This window comes from Giraffa tippelskirchi, chromosome 7 (genome assembly GCF_054371585.1).
Source record: "Giraffa tippelskirchi isolate mGirTip1 chromosome 7, T2T-mGirTip1v1.2.pri, whole genome shotgun sequence".
NCBI lineage: Eukaryota > Metazoa > Chordata > Mammalia > Artiodactyla > Giraffidae > Giraffa > Giraffa tippelskirchi.
In genome coordinates this window covers 96,631,757-96,647,837 of record NC_137281.1, presented here as the reverse complement: position 1 = coordinate 96,647,837, position 16,081 = coordinate 96,631,757, and the positions used below count along the sequence as shown (strand labels likewise).

The window sequence follows — 16,081 nt, the reverse complement described above, 5'->3', positions numbered from 1 at the left end:
GCCCTTGAACTAGCTTTTTGTCTCTAGGGTCTTCTCTATAAGTCACCATCTTCCTGTCAAGCAGCAGCAACATAACCATTATTTTACATGGTGGGTGGAGAAAGACAGGATAAAAATTGGCATCTGAAGCATACTGAGATGCAATAACAAAATCAAAATTTGTGTCCTCCTCCCCAGCTTTATTGTTTTATAGAATACATAAACATTAAAAAGAGACACTTTGGAAATTGTGTCTGAGGCAGTTTATAAACAAGCCAGTAGGGCAGTATTTCTTAGATTCTTTTAACGGATCTCCTGCATTGACATAGGACAATTGTGTTTACTTAGAATACAAATTTCTGTGCTCCACTCCAGAATCAAACCAAGGAAATCGGCGTTACTTTAAAAAAAAATGATCAATTTATGTATTTTTGGCTGTGTTGGGTCTTCATTGCTACATGCGAGCTTTCTCTAGTTGCAGAGAGTGGGGGCTACTTTCTAGTCGTGGAGTGCAAGCTTCGCATTGTGGTTGCTTCCCTTGTGGAGGAGCACAGGCTCTATGGTATGTGAGCTTTAGTAGTTGCAGCCTGTGGGCTTAGTTGCCCTGCAGCATAAGGGATCTTCCTGGACCAGGGATCAAAACAATGTCCCTTGCTTTGCAAGGTGGATTCTTAACCACCTGACCACCAGAGAAGCTCTGAAATCTACATTTTTAACAAGCTTTCTCTGTGATCTGATGGATCATATGGCAAGCATTACCCTAGGATTGTGCTTAAAATATGCAAGACTTCTATAATTGTAGTCAAAATCACACCTGGCTCCAGGTAAATCAGTTGAAACTCTCATTACTGGTAGATGTATTATAATAAAAGGAGGGCGTTTGTATGGTTCTGTTTAAGACAGAACTAACTGGAAAAGATTCTCTTTATGATAGGGAGAAAGGAGGGCAGTCTATGGTTTCAGTAGCATCATAGCACCACAGCGTCATAGCACTATGTCCCTTCTCTGCCTGTGGAGAAAGAGAGCAAAAGCTACAACAAATGGATCACCTGTGGTCATGACCAAGCAAAGTGTGAGCTTCTGCTAAAAGATAAGCAATACTTAATTAGCCAAATCAAGAATATTTTGTTTTTACCCCCCAAAAGGATTCTATGTATATTGATGGCAATTTCCATCTAGCCAAACAGAGAAAACCAGGATAAATAAAATAGAGGTTCTCAATGTTTTGTGTCTCCTGGACATATTTTAACACCTAGAATTTGGGGCAGCATACTTGAAGGAAACAAGACACTTGGTAGGACCAACATCCATGTCTCAATGCCCTAAACTACCCCCCACCCAGTGACTATTCTACCTGACTGGCTTCCGTTCTTTGCTAGCTTGTGAGGTGATCCCACAGCTCAGTGCTCTTTCTGGGCCCCTCTAGGATTGGTGTGGCACCAGACCTATACCTCTTACCCCTGTACCTTGGTAGTCACTGTGTCACAGGACCCGTTCAACAAAATTACATCTGACAGACATCACCTCCATACTATAAATACCCAGTGAAAGCCAAAACCCCCAAACACAACTCATTTAAAATATTGAAAGGCCAGTCTCTAAGAATGAAGTACTGATAGATGCTTTGATGAACTTTGAAAATATTATGCTAGTAAAAAAAAAAAAAAAAGCCAGATACCAAAAGCCACATATTGTATGATTTCACTTACATAAAATGTTCAGAATAGGCAAATCAATAGAAATAGAAAGTAGATTAGTGGTTGCCAGGGACTGGAGGAGCGGGGTGGGTAGGGAGCAACTGCTAATGGATATGAGGTTTCTTTTTGAGGTGGTGAAAATGTTCTAAAGTTAGATAGTTGTAATGGTTGCATAACCTTGTGAATATACTAAAAAAAAAACTCACTGAATTGTACACTCTGGTGAATTTTATGGTATGCGAATTGTATCTCAAGCTGTTCTTTAAAACTAAAATTTTGAGAGATTTCTGTGAAAATTTTGGTACACCGGTATGCTGAGATAGAGAAGTTAAAATTGAATTAAGCAATGACCAAGTGATAAATGATAAAATACTGACATTTCATTTAAATCCAGAGTTAAAAAAAATCTTAACCATACAGTGGGTCTCTTGGGTTATAACTAGCAGGTAGAATATGTAACTAACGTTTTTTTAAAAAAAAAAACTTTGTTTTCACATATACTATAAAATTTGAGTGTACTTTGATGCTAAAGAAGACTAGGCTTTTATGAGCCAGATTGTAGTTCATAGTGATGATTAACATTAAATTAGAATTAGTGAGAAGGGTACCAAACAATGTCACTGGTTTCCATTTCTTTTCAAAGTTGTTTCACAAAGTGTATTTTATTCTCATTAGAGTTAGTATATATCATACTATTAAAGAAAGATTTTTAAAAAAGATTTAGAGAAGAAAGTCTGCTTATCAAGATCTCACACAGTGGAAAGCTAAATTACTTGAACTATAGTGCATTGTTGTAAGCATGTGGTAGAATCAGGATCTGGAGAGAGGGTGCCAGTGCTAAGTTCCTTCAGTTGTGTCTGACTCTGCAACCCCATGAAAGCCAGCCAGGCTTCTCCATCCATGGGGTTCTCCAGGCAAGAATACTGGGGTGGGTTGCCATTTCCTACTCCAGAGGATCTTCCCGAACCAGGGATTGAACTCATGTCTCTTTTGTCTCCTGTATTATTAGCAGGCAGGTTCTTTATCACTAGTGCCAGCTGGGAAACCTGGAGAGAGGGTAAAATTCATTTCAAAGTTTAAACTGATAAGACCAAGTTATGAGGGTATAGCATGTTACTTTAATGTACAGTGCTTATACATCTAGACTAATGCTTCTGCTTTACAGTTTTTATTGGGTGCCCTTTTGAGAATATGAATAAAAGACACATATACAGATGCCAACTTTATTCCCACAGAATTCTTAGGAGGATCACTCTGAAATCTATTCATGGACTCTTCACCCCATGCTGAGAATTCCACACCCATATAAAGAATAGTTTATTCCATACTAATGTTTATTTTGGTCAGTTGTAGCTATTGTCAGTAATTCTACATTTGCCAAGATGCTAAACTTTTTATTAGTGTACTCAACACAGTATGTTGGGCAATAGACACCCACCCTAGCACCAGCTCTGTCAGTTCCAAGGTTGGACCTTGATGATCATATCTGTCTGGGATATGACAACTATTTAGAGGAAGTGGATTGTGTAGGATTATAAAATGTTCAATCCCCACTTCCCGATGAAACAAGAAGCTTCCCTTAGTAAATGGCCCATGAGGTTCTCTCTACTTATGCTTTAATGAGCAGCTCCATAAATAAACCTTCAAGTAGAATCTGAGACATTTTCCAAATATGAGTGCTTCAGCCCTCCAGAGCACGCCCAGCTGCAACATACTGCACAGATCCGGAGAATTCAGGCAAACACCAAGTTTTGGTCTGAATTCTCCACAAAGAAGCCTCAATATTTTCACTTTGTTGACCATAAGTGATATATTTAGTTATCCAGAAGGGTAGTCAATCTGCTAGAAAAAATATCCTGAAGAAAATGAAACAGGCAATTATGTTGGGCAGACCCAGGGGTTAGTTGTGGATGGACCTTGTTTTAAAACAGATTCACAACTCAGTCAAAAAGTCTCATGTCCATGTGTTTTCCTGGGGAGAAACTTCCAAGGCAGCGACGTGAAAACTAACAGACTTGATGAAGGGGTGGATAGCCATCTGGTTTGCTCACAAGCAGAGCTGCTCTTTTTATCAGAATTATTTTCAGATTTTCATATGGAGGTGGAGTTGGCCATCTTGAACACCAAATCAGTATTAACCCTCTCCTTAAACAACTCTATTGAAAATTCTCCTAATAAGGATACTAGGAAACTTTTCCTTTTTTCCCCTCTGAAATAGGGAACAGAGGCCTACTGAAATCCAGCAGCCAGTCTCCAGTGGGGGCAGGGCATGCATCAGTGGGATTTCCCTTGGGACTCCTGAGGCTTGAGAAGAAGGAACCCCAGTGATTGGCTACCTGAGGATACACTTTCCTTAGACTGAGCTTTCCATTCACATGAAAATAAGTTAGGCTCTAATAAAGTGATTGTTAGTCTCTTTAGAGCTGACTTATTTATGCTGAAGCTAAGGTCTCTTAGTTCTTCCATCCACACCGGCTGAGGTAGGTGAAGGAGAGGTTTGGTGAACAAGTGAATAACAAACAATAACTTTGCCTGTTGCAGAGTTCAAGAGAGATCACAATGGCTTTGCTCCTGTATTTTGTTGTTGTCGTTTTGTTTTTGCTTTAATCATGCAACACTTCCCTCACAGAATTCTGAATATTTAATATCCACTGAGACAGCTTGCCTGTAGGTTTCTATTGAGGGCAAAAAAGGGTGTTGGTGGTGGAAAGCTGAGTTTATTTTTCTTGCCTTTTTTCCCCTGGGACTCTTCTATATACACTCATTCTTATTTTGAGCCAAACGGAAGGACAGGTTTCTTTTCATTTCCTGCCTGATCAAAAAAACAAAGTTTTCATAGTCAGCTCCTGGCAGGCATGCCCTAGTATCTTGGGGAGGGCTGCTCAGGAGTAGCAATACTTTCTCGTGTGACAGGGAGAGCAAATTGGAAGTAGCAGCTACCAGCAATGGTCACAGACAGGCACCAGCATTTCCCCACCCTTCCATAAACAGGGCAAAGTCACAAGAGAAAGACAAAGTTCAGGTTGTTGTTGGAAATTTGACTTTGAAGAAAAACTGAAAAAGCATAAAGTGCTATGGGTGAACTTCTCTTTTTCTACCTTCTTGATTTGTATTGGGCTGCATATGATAAACTAGTCGAGTGGTTATTTTTTAAAGGGCTTCCTTTTAGTTTTCTAGTGGTTCAGAGTGAGACTTGTTGGTTAAGCATATATATTAAATTCCGATCCTTCCTTTAAAAAGAGAATAATAGTAATGTAATTTTAAAGAAAATCTTCTACTTAAGTGTGCTGTGATCTTGGACTCCAAAGTTAAATGAAGAAATAAAAAGTTTAAGCTAAAACTCTGGAATTAATTTGAACTAATGGCTTTATATTAACCCCATTTAGCCACATAAAAGGTAAGTTTTTGTCTCCAAAATTATTTCCCAGAAAAAAGGAAGTCATCTTCAATACACATCCTATGAAGCCATTTTCTGGTACTCCCTGAACATCTGAATTTGGAACGACAAACTACTGTGAAGGGAAGACGCATCAGGGTGAAATGATCTAAGTTAATGCTTGTTTCAGAGGCTTATGGAGGTCGTCTACCAGAACTGGTTAAAAAAAGAAAGGAAAAGAAAGTTATTACTGATCTAGTAACAATTCTTGAAGTTATTAGCCCTGAAATGCAAGTGTTAGATGAGTTTTTAAATAGACCTTTTACCCCCAACTAAAATAAATAAATTTATTAAAAAAAAAAAAGAAAAGAAAAAGAAAATAAAAAGACCTTTTAGAGAACACATAAAAATAATGAATTCAGTGAGTGTACTTTATGAAGACTATACATATGCATTTATAGGAAATTTAAAAAATCACCAAGTGCTATGTACATGGGTGACTTAGTATTATCTTTTCTGGTGACAACATTGTATATGGATTCAAAGAGTGTCAGCAACTTAGAAGGAACTGACAATTCTGTGCCTAGAAAACTGTTGAATTAGTCACAAAACAACACTAGTGAGGAATAATTTTGTTTTATGAAGTGACAGTGGACAAATATTAACATTAAAAATCAATACATTATTTTATAAATATGATTTTAAATATGTATGCTTTACTAAGTCAACAAAAGATTTTGCGAAGACATTGACTTATTTGTCCACAGCCCTAAAAATGGCCAGAAGAGAATATTCTTAAGTTTTTCATATATTTAGGCATATATGGGAGGTAGACAACTCAGAGAGCTAAAAATCCTTATGAGAGCACGTGGTCTAAGAGGGAATTTCCCATTTCACTCATGAAGAAATTAAGCTGTTAGATCAAGGTCACAAAGTTAGTTGGGGACAGGGGGTTATCAGAAATGAGACTTGCCCTTTCCATTATGATATATCACTCTCTCAGTGGGACCTTTGCTTTAGAAAACTACCAAACCCTGGCAAAAAGAGAGTAAAGATTAAGAAAAATTGCTTCAAGATCTCACTTTGTGGGAGAAACTTTTACCCGTGAGAAGCTGCTGCTTTCCCCCGAGGTGCAGTACATACACATGTACGCACGCCCACCCAGAAGCCTTTCATCCCAGCTGGTGCTACAAGTTATTGACCTCCCTCTGTGAGGCTCAATCTAGGCAGATCGGTATTGGCTCTAGTGGGCAATTTATAAAAACTCCATGCCCAAGGCAATTGCCTGCTCCAGTGGAGTGTAGGGGTTGGTACCTTGGGGATCCCAGGTATTACTAAAGGCACTGGCCCTCCCCAACTCTGCAGGCCAAAGAGTACCATTTCCTGAAGTCACTTGTGAGACAGTTCTACCACAAATAAAGGACAAAGTCAAAACCATAGCATTGGCCCCTTGGGCTATAAAGTCTCTACAACCCATAACTCACAGAACCTGTGTGCTAAAACCATTATAAGCAATGTAGGGGAGAGTAAGCTCAAAGGAACATGAGATAGAATCACCCCCAAGTGGAAACCAGTCACTCCATGGGGCTTGGGTGTGATTGGATTTTGATCAGATTAACCATCAATATGGAAGTTCCAGATTGCGGCTAACTTTAGATTTATCAGAGAGGCTGAAGGAGTCATGGGCCCCTCACTAAAAGCTGTTCTCCTGTCAAGAACACCCTGTTGCCACCACTCAAGGGGCTGAGAGTGGGAAGCGGCTCAGAGGTTCAGGGTGAAGAACCAGTACTGGATAAATGGGAAAATGTCAGGTATCTTATAGGGTGAGAACACCCTCAGGGCAATGAGTGGGTTATTAGGGCAGCCTAGAATGAGGTGGGCATTTTGAGAGGTAGCAATCACTTCATGGCCAATAAATGGGGAAACAATGGAAACATGACAGACATTATCTCCTTGATCTCCAAAATCACTGCAGATGGTGACTGCAGCCATGAAATTAAAAGACACTTGCTCCTTGGAAGAGAAGTTATGACCAACCTAGACAACATATTAAAAAGCAGAGACATTACTTTGCCAACAAAGGTCCGTATAGTCAAAGCTATGGTTTTTCCAGTAGTCATGTATGGATGTGAGAGCTGGACTATAAAGAAAGCTGAGCACTAAGAATTAATGCTTTTGAACTGTGGTGTTGGAGAAGACTCTTGAGAGTCCCTTGGACAGCAAGGAGATCCAACCAGTCCATCCTAAAGGAAATCAGTCCTGAATATTCATTGGAAGGACTGATGGTGAAGCTGAAACTCCAATACTTTGGCCACCTGATGTGAAGCACTGACTCATTGGAAAAGACCCTGATGCTGGGGAAGATTGAAGGTGGCAGGAGAAGAGGACAACAGAGATTGAGATGGTAGGATGGCATCACCGACTCGATGGATATGAGTTTGAGTAAACTCCGGGAGTTGGTGATGGACAGGGAAGCCTGGCGTGCTGCAGTCCATGCAGTCGCAAGAATCGGACGTGACTGAGCAACTGAACTGAACTGAATCATGCTTGTTGACTTCAGATAGAAGAGAGGACATCACAGTCAGCCAGGGTTTCAAGAATCGGGGAGGAGGTCAAATGGATGTCGTTTTAAGTCAAACCCATTCGTTCAACAATTAGCACAACTCTAAACAGACAATTTTATCTTCTCTAGGACTTCTTTTAGCATGTTACTCTTGCATAGGCCAGTTCTATCTGTTTGGAGAACTTTCTCTCTATTCTCAAATAAATTGTACATCTCATTGTGCCAGTTTCTATAAATAAGTTCTCTTTCTTCAATTCTGGATATCTCAAGGCACTAGCTTACATGACTGATGATCATTCTTGAAGTTAGCATTGCCAAAGCCTGTTTATATTTGAAATTAGATAACCTTTTATCAACAGAGGGAGGACTTTGAGGGAATATAAATTTGAAATTAGGCATCTCAGAGCAGTTACCCCAGTCAGTATCTCCTCCACATTCCCATCTTTTCTCCTACGGCTCTTCACATTCACAGACACAAATCACATTCAATTAAATGATCAACTTAATTCCTCCCCCCTACAAAACCATGAAAAGTTAAGCTTAAGCAAGAGCTTAAATTTGCTTAAGCAAAAGTTTAAGGTAAGTATTGTATTCATTGTGATTGAAGGCATTTTTAGTGTCTCTGGTTCCAGGTTTATTTCAAGCGAAAAGGACTACCTGTTAATGTGGAGCGTACTTGATGAGAATTCCTAACACCTGAAATCTTACTCCAATCTTGACTCTGAATTTCTCAGAAAGTGGTTAAACTTGTTCTTCTCAACTTTTATACTAAAAAAACTGTTATCGTCTTCTGTCAGTAAATAAGAAATATGGTGTTTGTGACTCTGAAATACTTTTCTGATGTTTCTTTAGGGCTGGGCAATTACAGTGAAAACTGGTGGGAAATCTCAAAAGTATTGCTAACAGCAATGAACGTACTTGTCCTGTAATTAACATCCATGGTGAGGCTCATGATGTGGATATCAGGTGGTTTCTGTTCTGTTTATTTGTTTCCTTTTTACAGGCTAACTAGTTGAATATAAGTTACTGTGGTCTCTAGATATCTTTAGTTTTTTTTTTTTTTTTTTAATAGGACTGCCAAAGAGTAAAGTTCAAAGTGGTCATTATGGAGCATCCCCTGGAAGGTGGGGAAGTAGGCAGGAGGTCTCTCAGCCAGGCCACTTGGCTGCTCCATGAGACTCAGAGTGCTTGATTCTCAAGGATCAGAACTCAGAGAGAGGGAGTAACAGGTCAGAAGATTTTCAACTGAAATGTCCCTGAGTTAATGGTTCCCTATATGTTTCCTGTGTTTTCTGTGTAGCACCAGATGTCCCCAAAAGATTTGTACACAATGTTCGTAGCAACATTATTCAGAATAGACCCAGACTGGAAACAACCCAAATGTTCCTCAACAGCTGAATGGGTAAACAAATGGTGGTGCAGTTATGCAATAGAATACTATAGCAGCCGTAGAGAAGAAAGAGCTGCTTCCCTTAATCCAAGTAAACTGGAGACGTCAGAAACAGAACTTTTACATTCGTTTTCTATTGCTATACAACAAATTACCACAAACATCACAGCTAAAAACAATATCCACTTATTTACTCACAATTCTGTAGGTCAGAAGTCCAAGCACAGAATGACTGGCTTCTCTGTTGGGATTTTAGAAGGTTGAAATCAAGGTGTTGGCTGGACTGTGTTCTCTTCAGGAGGCTCTGGAGAAGGATTTTCTTCTGAGCTCATTTAGGTTGCTGACTGAATCCTGTTTCTTGCAGCTGTAGGATGAGATCCCTGTTGATTTGCTGACTGTCAGCCAGGTGCTAGTCTTAGTTCATAGAGGTTTCTAGTGCTTCAAATCTCTTTCTTTGGGGAGAACCCTGTCCCTTTTATGGGTTTGCCTGATTAGATCAAGCCTACTAAGGATAATCTCCATATATATATAATATCATATGTATATATGAAGATTATAAGCTGTTCATGAAATTTATACAAAACAAGCCCTTTTGAACTTATTCCTTGCAAGTATTTTTTAAACGATTACTGGATTTTTGTTGTTGTAATGCACCACACTTTTTCTCAATATTTTGATCTCCTTCACCCATTTCTCCCACACCCACCCCCTACCTTTGGCATTCACCAATCTGTTCTCTTTATCTATAAAAGTCTTTATCTTCAAGGCTTTAAGAGAGGTAATAAGATATTGTCTTTCTCATCTGATTTATTACACTCGGCCTAATGCCATTGAGGGCCATCTGTGTTGCCACAAATGACATAACTTCATTCTTTTTTTATGGCTGAGTAATATTTTGCTATGTGTATGTGTGTGTATACATACATATGCTTCTTCTTATTTATCCATTCATACATTGATGGACACTTGGGTTGTTTATCTTGGCTATTGTAAACAATGTTGCAATAAACATTTACATATAGATGTCCTTTTTAGTTTTATCTTGTCTTCAGGTAAATACCTAGAAGTGGAATTGCTGGGTCATGGATTTGTGACCTTCATTACATATGAAAATTTCTTCTTAGCAGCCCCTGGATTAGTATTTGATAGGATACTTGAGAGAAGATGTGTTTATGTGAGGGGCTAGAAATCTTAAGGGCCACCTAAAACTCTGCCTCCCACAACTCTTCACCCCTTTCTCTGCTTTGTCAAAACAGAGTATGGAAACAAAACAAAACAACTACTAGAGAGGGTTAGACCTGGCCCACTGAGTCCGGTACCCTCACTTTAACTATGGCACAGACAGGTAGCATCATGAGGCTTTGCTTGCCCATATAGTCCCACCTTTGGTAAGGGAGAGAAAATTTTATAAGAAGTAATATATACATATATTTGACTGGGGAAATAGATGTGGATACAAAGGAAACAGTGACAGACTTTACTTTCTTGGGCTCCTAAATCACTGCAGATGGTGACTGCAGGCATGAAATTAAAAGACACTTGCTCCTTGGAAGAAAAGCTATGACCAACCTAGACAGCATATTAAAAAGCAGAGACATTACTTTGCCAACAAAGGTCTGTCTAGTGAAAGCTATGGTTTCTCTAGTAGTCATATATGGATGTGAGAGTTGGACCATAAAGAAAACTGAGCCCCGAAGAACTGATGCTTTTGAACTGCGATGTTGAAGAAGGCTCTTGAGAGTCCCTTGGGTTACAAGGAGATCAAACCAGTCAATCCTAAAGGAAATCAGTCCTGAATATTCACTGGAATGACTGATGCTGAAGCTCCAATACTTTGGCCACCTAATGTGAAGAACTGACTCCTTGGAAAAGACCCTGATGCTGGGCAAGATTGAAGGCAGGAGGAGAAGGGGATGACAGAGGATGAGATGGTTGGATGGCATCACCGATTCGATGGACAAGAGTTTGAGCAAGCTCCAGGAGTTGGTGATGGACAGGGAAGCCTGGTGTGCTGCAATCCATGGGGCACAAAGAGTTGGACACGACTGAGCGAATGAACTGAACTGAACTGACTAGGGGATAAAAGGGACCATAATACTAAAAAATGTTAATAATAAAAAAGATAATTTCCAATTGTCCTCCAATGAGCATGTGCTATTCTTACAGTCAGATAAAAAAATGTTTATTTTTTTTAAAGTATATAACCTTATAGCACAATTTTTCTTAGTTACGCCTCATGGATTTATCACCCTTGATTTTATTTTTTAAGCTGTTGATAAACACTTATTTTTTTCTTTCATGAAAGTGATTCAGAAAAAAAATGTTTACAAGCTGCATTTTAACATTTTTACATAAAACATTTTTATTATATAAAATGGATAATTGCATTGGCTTGTACTTATCATACCTATTGTATTGAATGTAAGAATATCAATGAGAAAATTCACACTCCTTTTTTTTCTACTGAACTATTGAAGTTGGACACTTTTAAGAAAGAAAAACAGAACTAAGTTTTTCATTTAACCCTCATTTGTAGAGCACTCTAGAATTTCTAAAATTCATGTGTATATATTATCTCATTGCACTGAATGATCTCACTTGAACTTTAAACTCAGAGATGATATTTGCTCCCCTCTTCACTCCCTCACCCCCTCAGCCCCATAGAAGTGAGTTAGAGGCAGAAATACGATTCGAGTTAATGCTGGCGGTGTGACATGGTCTTCCCTCGCTACCTATTCTCAGAGTAGAGTACAAGAATAAATAGAACTAGATTATGTCTTTCTTGGGTTGGGAAATCTAGGCCAAAAACCTTACAGCCTACATAGTCTTATTGTGGAAAACCATTCTTGATAAGGGCTATATATGAGATAAATGAAAGACTTTCTTTTTTCTCCTATTAATTCTCATGTTGGAGATGCACTATTGACAGGGTGCTAGAAAAGAGCAACCTAATTATAGTGTTCAATATATATGTTTGTTTTCAAATATGTACATATCAGTATTGGTAAAGAAGCACCATCTCTCTTTCTTGACTGCTGAAGCACATATATAGTGTTAAATATATGTTTGTTTTCAAATACGTACATATCAGTATTGGTAAAGAAGCACAATTTCTCTTTCTTACTGCTGAAGCACCTCATTCCTTGATTCTGGGTGCAGGGGTTAACTTGTCCTGATTCCATTTTATCCCAGCAATCCATGGTCAACTAAGCTAACCACATCTTCTTTGTCTATTTTGGTTACGATGTCAAGATCCTTAAAATTGCATGCTTTGGTTTGGAACTGTGCCTGGTGGTGAAATTCTATACAGTTTTATTTCTTTTGTTTGCAGCTTGTTTATGGTCTTTTCTAGGAGAGGTGCTGGAGCTGAGTAGGGGAAGTTACATCAGATCCATGGTTTTCTTGATTAGATCATTATAGGATCCAAAATAACAGCTTTCTATGAAGTATAGCTAACTATTGGCAGATACTAGGTTGTCTTTCTTCCCCAAACCCTTGAAAAGAGAAGGACTGAAACCTTCAGTAACCTTTGCTGCCAGAAGGCTCATATGGTAGAAATTAAGTTGTCCTTTAATTTACATAAATAATCAAGAGATGGCAATTGACTTTGTTCATAGATCAATTTAAACCTATTAATATATGCAAACTTTGTACAAAAAAAGTACATCTGCCTTATGCATGTACTGTCAGCATCTTTCTCATTTCAAACTCCTGCAAGATTGGAGCAAACAGGATCAAAAGTAGATTGTGTGGAAATGCTCAGCATAATTGGTTTCCTGAAAAAAATTCCATTCACCACAGTTAAGTTCAAGGAAGTAGAAATTACTTTACCTTGCAATAGCTCATTTAATTAACTCTCCAATTATAGAAACCTCCAGAATGTGATTCCTAATTAAAGCAAGTGATTAATTCATGCTGCTGATAGGGGAATGGTGAGGCTTCTTTTGCTTTTGACAGAAGTTTCAGGTATATGCAATGCTACCTGTATATGACTGTCCTAAGGAAAATTTCTGGACAAAGTAGTTATTATATCTAGCAACAAATGAAGTGACTTCTGATCTTGATTCTCTGCCAAAATCTCAGGGTAACTTTCCTTTTAGAAGTCTGAAGTTAGAACACTGAAGGGAGATTGAAAGCCATAATCCTGTGTGAAGAAACACATCTTGAGTAAGTCCTACCTGAGCCTAGCAACATATATTTCAGCTACCCAATCCTTAAGATCTAATTCAAGTTCCTCTTGTGAATGCAGCTTCTTTCAGAAGAATAGTTATTAACTAATAAATATTATATTATTTTATGATTGTTTTTATTAGCTAGTAAGAATAAAGAACTTGCTGTCTCTGAACCTTCAAAATCTCATTTAAAATTGCTTCATTTAATCTTTGTCAATTCTGTGATATAGGTACTATAGCTATGTTCATTTAAAGATTAAACAACTGCTGTGCTCACTTCGGCAGCACATATACTAAAATTGGAACAATACAGAGAAGATTAGCATGGCCCCTGCTCAAGGATGACATGCAAATTCGTGAAGCGTTCCATATTTTTTAACCTGCAAACAATAATGAATAGATAAAATAAAGGTTTTTAGAAGGCACATTGAAAAAAAAAAGATTAAACAACTGCTGTGAAAGTTTGAGTACCTTGTTCAAGGACACACAGTTTATAAAAGGATGGTCTGGAACTTGAACCAAACTATCTATGACTTCAAAGCTGGAATGTCTTCACTTGCTGAATTAGTTTCACCTCTTTTCAAGTATAGATTTGTTTGATAAAATCGTTCTCAAAAAATGACGTATTTCTTGAGTGATTACCTCTTTCAGTTCCTAGCAGCAAACAGATGGAGTATCCAAATCAGGATGATTCCAGGAGGGTTTATTTACAAGGAGACTGTTTATAAAGGTACGTGTTAAGGGTGAGGATAAAGTGTAGGGAAACCACAAGACATAGTGCAGCAATTTGAGGCTAGTAGCAGTGGATTGAGTGTTATTACACTTAGATCTGAAAAGATGAGGGAAGGGAACACTTATTGCCCGGAAAGAAAAGCTGGGTGGAGAAGATCACCTAGACAGGCACACTGAGCCAGCTGAAAGGACACGTCCAACCACAGCTGCCTCCGAGAGGAATGCACACCCCGATCTCACGCTCATCCCACCCTTTTATCTCCTGCCAAGGCTCTCTTTGGCCAAACCCAACAAGAAACCAGAGGTCATGGGAGTCTTGATGACGTGGTTTTTGTAGGCCAGCTGAGCAAGACAGAGCAGAATGGAGAAAAATGGAGAGAGGACCTGGAGAGACAGACAGAAGTTATCCGATATAATGACATATAAGAAAAATGAACTGACAGTGATCACAGACTATTGGCTTTTTCTGTGAATAAATATGTAACTTAGAAACACAATATTTCTTAGGACGTGAGGGAAGTAACTGAAAATTTGGCTTTCCTAGAGTGACTCTGGCTATTGCATGGTATACAGCCTGACTTCAGGAAATTGTATCTGTTACTGTCAGCAGTGGAGCTGTGCTTCTAGAGCAAGAATCTGGTGAGGATCATAGCCCTAGATCACCTCCCAGATTAGGATTCCTTCTTACTCACCTTTGAAAAAGACAGCTTCCTTGAAAGTTCACTAGGAAAACACTGGGTTACTCTCAGCATTTCCAGAGAAAAGACAGGTATCTACCCATTTAGACAGTTGTCAAGAGAGTTGATACAAAGGATTTCTCGGTACTTTTCAAAACAAAACAAACAAGAAAAGGAAGAAAATGGAAGAAAGAATATTAAACTGTGAACACTGCAGGATCCTGGATGAGTCCTGGGTGGGAAGAGGGGATACACCAGTTCTGAGAGAGGGAGAAGAACAAAGAAAAAAATATAAGGAGAAAACTTGTTAGCGCTCAGCTTGATTATCAAGATTTTAGTTCATCATGAAAGATATTTGCCTGCCATATATTTATAAGACTCAGATATCTACAATTTTTCCTGCTACCAATTAGTCATATACAATTATGCAAACATAAATCAATTGCACTTGAGTTTCTTATAAGTGCAGTGTTTCAGTTTAAATGTTCCGTCCCCCATCTTCCTCCTCTTTTGAATAATGTGAATTACCTCTTTGTTAAGTTACATTCTGAACTCTTATGCAACTACCATCTTCAGCATATTTGTTGTCCCAGAGAATCTTTTATCCCACGTTCACCTTTTCTCTTTTTAAAAGTTCATGACCACTTCCTTGGTAGCTGTAATGCACCCACTCACTCTCCCCCTTTTAAAAACGTTTAGCCTAGCACGTCTTGGCTTCTTCTCTACAAAGTGTTCAGAAAGCATATGTTGCAGAATCTGGTTCTTCAACGGCTAATTCCTTTAGGGGAGGCTAATTGTTGGGCCCAGAAGTTCTACCATAAAGAAGAACAATTTTGATAGGTATAATTCACAGAATATGGATGGGAACTTGGAAGTGAAGCAGTATAGTGATTTACCCTTGCTGAACATCAAGTCTAAGGTGTAGCTAGGACCATAACCTGGAGTCGCAGGGATTATTATTATTGTTATCCATATTTTTCTTATCATATTTTTTCACCTAAAATGTGTAATTGATGCTATTTTTTCACCTAAAATGTGTAATTGATGATAACCTATTTATAGTTTCCTTATAGTAAACTCCTGTTTTTGCCAAATGCATTCACCATTTGCCATGCTTTCTCAGTTTCTCTCACTTGGAATTCCTTCATTCTCAGTGGCTTTCCAAATTCGATGGCATTAAATTCCACTTGGTAAACCTCCCCTTGAATTCTAGACCAATAAGATTGTTTTCAATTCTCAATGCCTGTAGCAATAGCTTTATCAGTTCCTTTCAGTTAATCAAATTAGCATTGAATTAGCACTTTATCCTGAGGAGGCGATGGCACCCCACTCCAGTACTCTTGCCTGGAAAATCCCATGGACGGAGGAGCCTGGTAGGCTACAGTCCATGGGGTCGCTAAGAGTCGGACACGACTGAGAGACTTCACTTTCCCTTTTCCCTTTCATGCACTGGAGAAGGAAATGGCAACCCACTCCAGTATTCTTGCCTGGAGAA

At 38.7% G+C, this 16,081-nt stretch overlaps 1 long non-coding RNA gene and 1 other non-coding gene across 4 annotated transcripts in view; one reads left to right on the top strand and one right to left on the bottom strand.

The window, feature by feature from the left end:
• Positions 1–16,081, bottom strand: part of LOC145512762 (uncharacterized) — a 185,908-nt gene that overhangs the window by 126,260 nt on the left and 43,567 nt on the right. The window contains exon 3 of one of the 3 annotated variants that reach the window (XR_014058777.1): positions 8,597–9,385. The exons of 1 other annotated variant lie outside the window; for it this stretch is intronic. This is a non-coding gene — a long non-coding RNA (uncharacterized LOC145512762). Of the gene's footprint in view, positions 1–8,596; positions 9,386–16,081 lie in introns of those variants that run through there. One more of the 3 variants, XR_014058778.1, reaches the window with a different exon arrangement.
• LOC145516048 (U6 spliceosomal RNA) lies at positions 13,447–13,553 on the top strand. The gene has a single exon (XR_014061222.1). It is a non-coding gene; the product is annotated as a U6 spliceosomal RNA (small nuclear RNA).